Here is a 9,223-nt window from a genome sequence, read left to right on the forward strand (position 1 = left end):
GCTTTATAACACTAAGGAAAAGTTAGAAAAGACATAGAATTAACAACGATATTGTGGTTTTATGAACCCCTATGCAAAAACAACTTTCAATGATCACTTTTGATGTTTGGAAATTCAGTCTAACTTTATTTGCTGTTTTTAATGACCCGTTATTTTGAAAAATACTGTATGTTTCAAACATACTATATTGTGTTGGATTCAATTCTAACTAGCAGATATGAAGCCTGACATACATTGAGCACCTAATACATGTCAAGAGCTTTATAAAATCATATCTCACTTGATTTCCATGACAACTGTGAAACACTAGTATTGGCATAAGAGAAAATTGAGGCTCAGAGAGGTTAAACAATTTCATTCATGGTCACATAGCTTCTACGTGGCTTTTTCTCCTATAGAAGGGTTTCTTCTGCAGGACAGCCTAAAGCAAATAGTGCAGCTCTTTATAGCATAATTATCTCACAAAGTAAAGATGAAATGATTCACTCTCATCAAAAGTTTCTAGAAACAAGAAGGATGAACGATTCTTTGTAGTTTTATGTATACAATGCATTGTACACAAGCATGTGTCCAGCCACATACGCTACTCATATATTTTCTTCCATTGTATAAAAACTTTATGGAGGATGTGAGCTTTTAAATGTCGTTACATGACAACTGACTAGACCGAAGATCTAGGCCAGAAGCCCTGAACTACCAGTTTATAGGTTAAATCTGACCTACAGTCGTGTTTCTTTTTTGTTTGTTTGCTTTTGTTTTGTTTTCTCACTCACTGGTTTTTTAAACAATCTAAATAGGGATTTTATATAAAATAGCAATTTCTGGCTTCACTTAAAAATTTGCAGATTGGTTACCCGGGCATGAATTCCCATGGAGGGTCAGTCAGTTGGAGTTGAGTAGTGGCAGTCCCCTTTAGATGGAGCCTGTGCTCTGGTGCTCTGTCTGGATCCCACAGTCTCCATCTATCAGCTTCAGTCAGTTATGCTATTTAACTGCCCTCTGTACGCATTTGACTTTGTCACTTCCAACTTGGATTCTAAGCACCAACTCCACCAAATTGTAAAAAGTAGGAATTCTAAGGCTGTTTTCCAAACCAGGATCCATCTCCCTGCTCCTCTAGTCATCGCCTCTCATTCATGGGGCCATGTGTACTAGGTAAGCCAGCCAGATTGTCCAAGGATGATTTGAACCTGAGACAAGCAGGGTCAATCATATGCTGTCCTAGAGATTTGGAACTTAGACTTAGGAACAATTATTTAATCTCTGCATGTAGCTAGAACCGTGACTGTCAATTTGGGAAGTGTACAGTAGCCATATTCTGCTATTTTGACTGCACAAGCAGAGAGATCCCACTTGGAGAGAGAAAGACAGAAAAGCAGAGATGAAGACAGGCCCTTGGGATCCATGAGATTCTCCTGTACCCTTATAATGAATTCTATTATTTGCATACATTGTCTTAAAATGGTTTCTGCTCTTACAAACACCTCTAGCCTTGAAACTTGCTGACTTCCTCTCTCTATGCCTCAACTGCCAAATCTCTGAAAGTTAGAACATATACCCTGATAATATTTCACTCAGCCTGTCAGATTGGATTATGTTGGTGCTCAAATAAGTCCATATATATTCTTTGAAAACTGGAAACCATTATACAAATCTAAGGTACTATTATTATGACAGCTCTGATAAATGCCTAATAACTGGAGACACAATAGATGAGGAAAACTGGGAAAATATTCATGGCAGAGGATTCACACATAAATAATAGGAAATAAGAACACATAAGTTGATAGGGCCAACAGTAAGGTGCCAATGTTAAATCAGTTTTTTTTCTTTTTTTTTTTTTTTGGCTGAGGAATATTCACCCTGAGCTAACATCTGTGACAATCTTCCTCTATTTTTAAGTATGTGAGCCACCAGCACTGCATGGCTGCTAACAGAGCAGTGTAGGTCCACGCCTAGGAACTGAACCCTGGCTGCCGAAGTGGAGCATGCTGAACTTAACCACTAGGCTACCAGTGCTGGCCCTAAATCAGTTAATTTTTAAAGAAAGAGGTAAGAGTTAGAGGATGCAATTTTTTTAACCATCTGAGCAGTCACTGCTACAAACATAATTACCATAAAAATAAAGCTTTTTTTTTTTTGAGGAAGATTAGCCTTGAGCTAACATCTGCTGCCAATCCTCCTCTTTTTGCTGAGGAAGATTGGTCCTGAGCTAAAATCTGTGCCCATCTTCCTCTATTTTATATGTGGGACACCTGCCACAGCATGGCTTGATAAATGGTGTGTAGGTCTACGCCTGGGATGTGAACCAGCAAACCCCAGGCTGCTGAAGCAGAGTGTGCCAACTTAACTGCTACACCATCAGGCCAGCCCCGAAAGGACATTTTCAAGAAAAATCTTACAATGCAGATTTTTCAAAAGAAATTCAGTTTAATTGCACAAACTAATTGGAACGGCTTCTAAACAGTTGTTTTACTGAGTGAATATCTAGTCATTTTAGTTACCAAAGAATCACAAAATTTGATAACTTAAAAAAGCATTCTTAGAAAACTATTCGGCCCCCTTATTTTGTAGATCCACTGAGGATAAGTGACTTAGCAACATCTACTTTCCATATGCAAAACAAAAATTATCAAGACTTTTAAAATTCCAGAACTGTTTACAGAGCATTGTGATCATGATTACACCCCCAATTTGAGAGCACTTAATGTAGTGAATGAAAGAACAGATGAATGAGTGGGTACTAAATACATGTGAGATACAAAAAGGAGCAGTAATAAAGTCCCTGATATCAAGGACTATACAGTCTATTAGGAAGACTGGGATAAGTTCACATACGTCTGTGACCACAGGAAAGAGTAAGAGGGGTGCTAGAAGAGACATATAAAACGCTACAGGCACTTGAAGAAACAAGTCTTCGTACATAACTGAGATTGAAGAAAGATTTCATGGAAGGTGATATGGCTCCAAAGGATGGGTTAAATATTGAAAAGCAGAGACAGCAGAGAAAGGGCTGGGGTATAGCTAAGGGAGTGAAGAGCTGTCTTCCAGATCAGGAAAACAACATGATAAAAGACAATGCAATGTAGCTGTTAGGGATGACTGTGTCAGTTTGACTGGAGTATAGGGCACAACCAGGAAAGACATTGCAGGGGGTCTTGGGTGCCAAATCGAGGAGCTTGGAACATATTCTGTGGGCAGTGGGGAGGCACTGAGAGTCAGCATGCAGGGGATGACCAGTCAGAAGAGCATTTCAGGAAATGAACTTGACAGTTGAGCGTGGATTTGTTAATGTGGGGCAAAAATAGAAAATAACGTGAGGTACGAAGAGTAGGGCAATGAGACACAAAGAAGGGACCCAAAGATGGGTTTTGCTCTCCAAACAAAGCCAGTTGAATCTGTAAGATTTAGAAAATAATTGGAGGTGAGGATTTGAAAGAGGCATAAGTAAGGGACTGGGTAAACAGAATAATTTATTTTATATAACACTAATTGCCTTTTCTGTTGAATCCTTCCTTAAACTTTGCTAATTGGCAAGAGTGATTTACTGAATATAAACTGAATATGGAAGAGTTGCACCTCACACTTTCAAATTTGAGCATTTTAATTATGATCTGTCTTACTTTTACATCTGCTACCAGCAATGTGGTTAATATAAGCAAGTCCTCCCAGGTCTGGAGGCAGATTAGAAGGGCCTGCTTTTAAGTGATGCTATCATACAGAGAAACACTGAAGTCTAGGGTAGGGCTTCTTTGTTGAAGACATAATGAATTCTTTTTATTACATATGTTGACAAAGTAAGGTAAAGAAGACAGAGAAGAAGTTAAAGGATATTAGTCAGGATTCTCTAGAGAAACACAACCAACAGATGTACATATAGGGAGAGAAAGGAAATATATAGAGAGAGACAGAGAAAGGGATGGGGGCGGAGACTGATTATTTTAAGGAATTGGCTCACCCAATTATGGAGACTTGGTGAGTCCAAAATCTGATGGGGTGAGCTGGCAGGCTGGAGACTCAGGGAAGAGTTGAAGTGCAAGTCTAAAGGCAGTCTGCTGGCAGAACTCCTTCCTGCTCTGGGTAGGCCCGTCTTTATTCTACCAAGGCCTTCAATTAACTGGATGAGGCCCATCCACACTAAGGAGGATAATCTGCTTCACTCAAAGTCCACCAATTTAAGTGTTAAACTCATCCCTCACAGTAATATCCCGAATAATGTTTGACAATGATACTCCAGGCACAATGACCCAGCCAAGTTAAGAGGAATATCAGTTTGTGCAGCATCAAAGAATGAGAAAAAGGAGTATGTTAAGCAGAAGCACTGATCAAGAGTATCAAAAGCCTCAGACATCTGTAGTGGGTTGGACTGTAACCCCCCCAAGAGATACGCCCACATCTTAATCTCTGGAACCTGTGAATGTTAGCTCATTTGGAAAAAGCGTCTTTGCAAATGCAATTAAGGTAAGGATATTGAAATGAAGAGATCATCCTGGATTATCCTAGTGGGTCCTAAATCCAAATGACAAGTGTCCTTACGAGAGAAAGGCAGAGAAAGAGTTCAGACAGTCAGAAGAGGAAGAGGCAATGTGACCACAGAGGTAGACACTGGAGTCATGTAGCCACAAGTCAAAGAATGCCAACAGCCACTGCAAGCTGGAAGAGGCAAGGAGAGATTCTTCTCAAGATCATCCAGAGGGATGGCAGCTGTGCTCGCACCTTGATTTTGGACTTCTGGCCCTCAGAATTGTGAGAGAAGAAATTTCTGTAGTTTTAAGATACCCAGTTTGTGCTAAATTTGTTACAGCAGCTACAGGAAACTAATAAAACATCTGAGAATAAATATAATTGATTTACTATTAAGAAGAAAGACATCGGTGACATTTAAGAAAATAGTTTCAATACAGTGGTGTGGAGAAAGCCATATGCAAAGGTTGTAAGGCAGAGGTTCCCAAACTTTCTCAGTTTTTAGGGCTTTTCGTTTCTCAGTGATTTTCTCATAGTGTTCCTAGGTCAAAAGAAATACTTAACAATTCGGTTATTAAGTCATCAGTACTGTTGGAGGAGGTGATTGAGAAGATGTGACCGCTGGTTTACCGTGAGCTGGACCCAGGCAATCAGAGGCTCCTCAGTACCTCCCCTGTCCTTGGAATGTACACTCTGCCTACCGTTCCCCCTGTGGGAGCTGTTCCAAGGACACAGCCTTGAATGAGTAAAGTGTTGTTAAAATCATCTGGTCAGTATAGTCGACTGAACACAGTCAAGGCTTCTATATAAACTTTTAAGGTGCTGGCGGGCATAGGAGGAGATCTGCTTGTCTCGTGGCCACCAAGACAAGCCTTGTAGCTAAGCTCCTTTGCTTATTAAACCTGCTCCCTGCCAATCTGGAATGTTCTTCCTCCTTCTTCAGTCTCTCCTTGCCCTTCATTTACAGGGCTAGTTTGCCAAGCAACAGGTTTCCAACAAGTTAATCAGTATTTAAGTACAGAAACTTAGTAGCTGTTTGAAAAAACAATACATATAAATTGAAAAAAAAATAACAATTGATTTTATTTTTAAATAATCACAATTACTTACGAATGGGATGCATGCACCTGCTACACACTACACAACTTCTTTACTTTGAAATTAGATTGTACACCAGCCACTGTCATTTCCTGTTCCACATTGATTTTCACTCTACAGTTGCTTTTTTTTTTTAATCATAGTAACCATTAAAAATCCAGCTTTTCAAAGAAATAGCATTGTCGAAAGAACTGTAGAGTTATCTAATGTTGAAACCGTAAGTATCTTGAGCTAATATTCTGTGGGATGTCAGGAAGACGTTGAGTGTCACCACGTTTCCCTCAAAAATCTGCAGTATCCCCCAGGCCCTCCCGAGCTCACTGTGGGTTGGGGCACCTTGGCACACAGTTTGGGAACCATGGATTTAGGGAGTGAGAGGTAAGAAAGTGTACATAAAAGGTATAGATAATATTCACAAGACATTTCGTAGGAACATAGGGAAGGAAAGCTAGAAGATAAGTAAAGATATTCTAAAGTTAAAGGGAGAAGCAATAAAAATTAAAAAGATATACTGAACTACATCAAAATTAAAAACTTCTGTGCATCAAAGGACACAATCAACAGATTACAAAGAAAACCTACAGAATGGAAGAAAATATTTGCCAGTCATATATCTGGTAAGGAGTCAATCTCCAGAATATAGAAAGGACTCCTACAACTCAATATCAAAAATAAAACCAAACAACTCAGTTTAAAAATGGGTAAAAGACTTGAATAGACATCTCTCCAAGAACTATACAAATGGCCAACAAATACAAGAAAAAAATGCTCAACATCACTAATCATTAGGGAAATGTAAATCAAAACCACAACGAGATACCTCTTCACACCCATTAGGATGGCTAACATAAAAACAAACCAAAACAGAAAATAAGTGTTGGCGAGGATATAGAGAAACTGGAACTATTGCACACTGTTGCTGGGAATGTAAAATGGTGCAGCTACTATAGAAAACAGTATGGAGTTTCCTCAAAAATATTAAAAATAGAATTACCATACCATCTAGCAATTCCACTTCTGGGTATATGCCCAAAAGAATTGAAAGCAAGAACTAGAATAGATATTTGTACACCTATGTTCACAGCAGTATTATTCATAATAGCCAAAAAGTGGAAGTAACCCAAGTGTCCATTGATGGATGAATGGATAAACAAAATGTGACATATGCATACAATGGAATATTATTCAGCCTTAAAAAGGAAGGAAATTCTGACCCATGCTACAACATGGATGAATCTTGAGAACATTATGCTAAATGAAATAAGCCAGTCACAGAAAGATAAATGCTGTATGATTCCACTTGTATGAGGTACCAAGAGTAGTCAAATTCATAGATATAGAAAGTAGAATGTCATTTGCCAGGGGCTAGGATTGGGTGTGAATGAGGAGTTGTTAAATGAAAATAGAGTTTCAGACTTGCAAGATGAACAGAGTTCTGGAGATTGGTTGCACAACACGGCGAATATATTTAACACTACTGAACTATATGCTTAAAAATGGTTAAGATATTAAATTTTATGTTATGTGTATTTTACCACAACTTTTTTAAGTTAAGGGGAGAAGTTATATGATTGGGAGCAAATTTAAGATGTAAGCAAGAAAGATTAACTAAAGGAGCAGGATTTCTATTACAATCTGTTCTCTTAAATAGGTAAAATACATGTATTACTAGCACTCTGTATAATCAATAAACCATTTCTCCCAAGTTAGTACAATGCCAAACTTTCAGCTTTAACCCAATCTGAAATAAACATCATACATATCAAATTGGTGAGATTTAAGTGTACCATCAATATTAACCATAACCATTTTCACAAAACACATCCTATGAAAGCATCAAGAATCCATTTTTAGGGGGTCAGCGCAGTGGCATAGTGGTTAAGTTCATGTGCTCCACTTAGGCAGCCTGGGGTTCGCTGGTTTGGACCCCGGGCATGGACCTACACACTCCTCATCAAGCCATGCTGAGGCAGCATCCCACATAGAAGAACTAGGACTTACAACTAGGGTATACAACTACGTACTGGGGCTTTGGGGAGAAAAAAAAAGAGGAAGCTTGGCATAGATGTTAGCTCAGGGCCAATCTTCCTTACCAAAAAAAGCATACTTAAAAAAAAAAGAATCCACTCCACTTTTTTGCACATACATAGAACATAGTGAAACATAGAGAAAATTATATAACTATATGTAGAAATGTTGATGGACAGTAAAAAAGATCATTTTGGTCATGCTCTTTATAGCTTAGCAAATATTTTTCCATTCTCTCTTTTCCCTCTTTTCCCTCTTTTGCTCAGAGGAACTTTTGCTGTTTCAAAAACAATGCACCCCAGGCCCATGCAGTGTTTAAGTCAAACTACCAAACTGGCAGAAAATAAGACCTTCTGGAGGATGTCCGGGTGGTCCCATCCCACCTAAGTGGACTTTCCTCCTCCTCAGGACTGAGCATACCGTGGTCTTTTCTAAGCATGAATATGGGAGAGTTATTTTTTCTCATGAGTACTTTTGAGCAATGCCAACTTCTTTAAGCAACCTTCCCTAGTCACCAGGACACGAATCAGTCAAATATTGCAGATGAACTCAGCAATGCAATCAAAACTAGTAAATCAGGGTGAACTGTTGTGTCAGGAAGAATTTGATTAGAATGAAACTGCTCCCTGCATTTCTTAAATCCAAACCGGTCATTAAACTCGGATTAAATTATGCTTATTCCAGAACATGAGGATCTGTTTGAGAAACAGAGTTTAGATAACAAGGAACAGAACATAGCAACCATGTTTGCTATGATCTGTATAAAGAAAAACAATTGCAGGCCTGCTGGCTAATAACTAATTAAAAATACATTGCATTTGAAGAGTGATTTTGTTAACTCGCCCTTATATTATTGGCCTGAACAAAGTATTGGCTGATAAACAGATTGTAATTTTGTATATTTGTCAATTCAAGGCCCTAGAAACAAAAGACCCAGCCTCCTACCTAGGAAACCATAACCCAGGAGCGGTAGAAAAATAGTACAAAAATAACTACTGAAATTATCCTTAGAAAGGCAAGCATATATTCATAAAAGCAAAAAGTGGAAAAGAATTTTCAATAATGTCTGCTGTTACCTCACAAACTTATCCAAGTGAATCATGAATAATTATTTGATTAAAGAATAAACAGCCAATGTAAAGCACAGCAGTATTACAGTTCGCAATGGTGGAACTGACCAGGGAGGAGTACTCAAGTCAGCTTATCTTCTCACTCTGTGGCTCTCTTTTTGGAATGAAGAGAAGGGAAAACTTGGTTTCTAAAAGCGCCCAACCAAAACAAAACAAAGTAACAGCCTGCGATGAACTTGAAGCCGGTACTCAACGGATACTGTAGATATTCAATAAGAACATGATTGCCTTTTGGCCTTGTTATGAATCTTGTCAATTTGCTGTTTTCTGGTTCACTTTGAGGGGTGACTTAGTCTTGAGGATTTTTAAGTTTGTTCTGCAGAAGAAAGAGAATGCCTTCAGGGAGCTTGCGATGACCGTGGCCAGACCCGAGTAGCTGTTGTGTATTGTCCAAAGGCTTATCCCAAGTGACCCCTTTGTTTCTCACAAGCTCCTCCTGCCCAGCCCCTTAGCTCTATAAGCCCCCCCCCCCCCCCCCCCCCCCCCCCCCCCCCCCCCCCCCC

The sequence above is a fragment of the Equus quagga genome, chromosome 1 (assembly GCF_021613505.1).
Source record: "Equus quagga isolate Etosha38 chromosome 1, UCLA_HA_Equagga_1.0, whole genome shotgun sequence".
In the NCBI taxonomy this organism is placed as follows: Eukaryota; Metazoa; Chordata; class Mammalia; order Perissodactyla; family Equidae; genus Equus; species Equus quagga.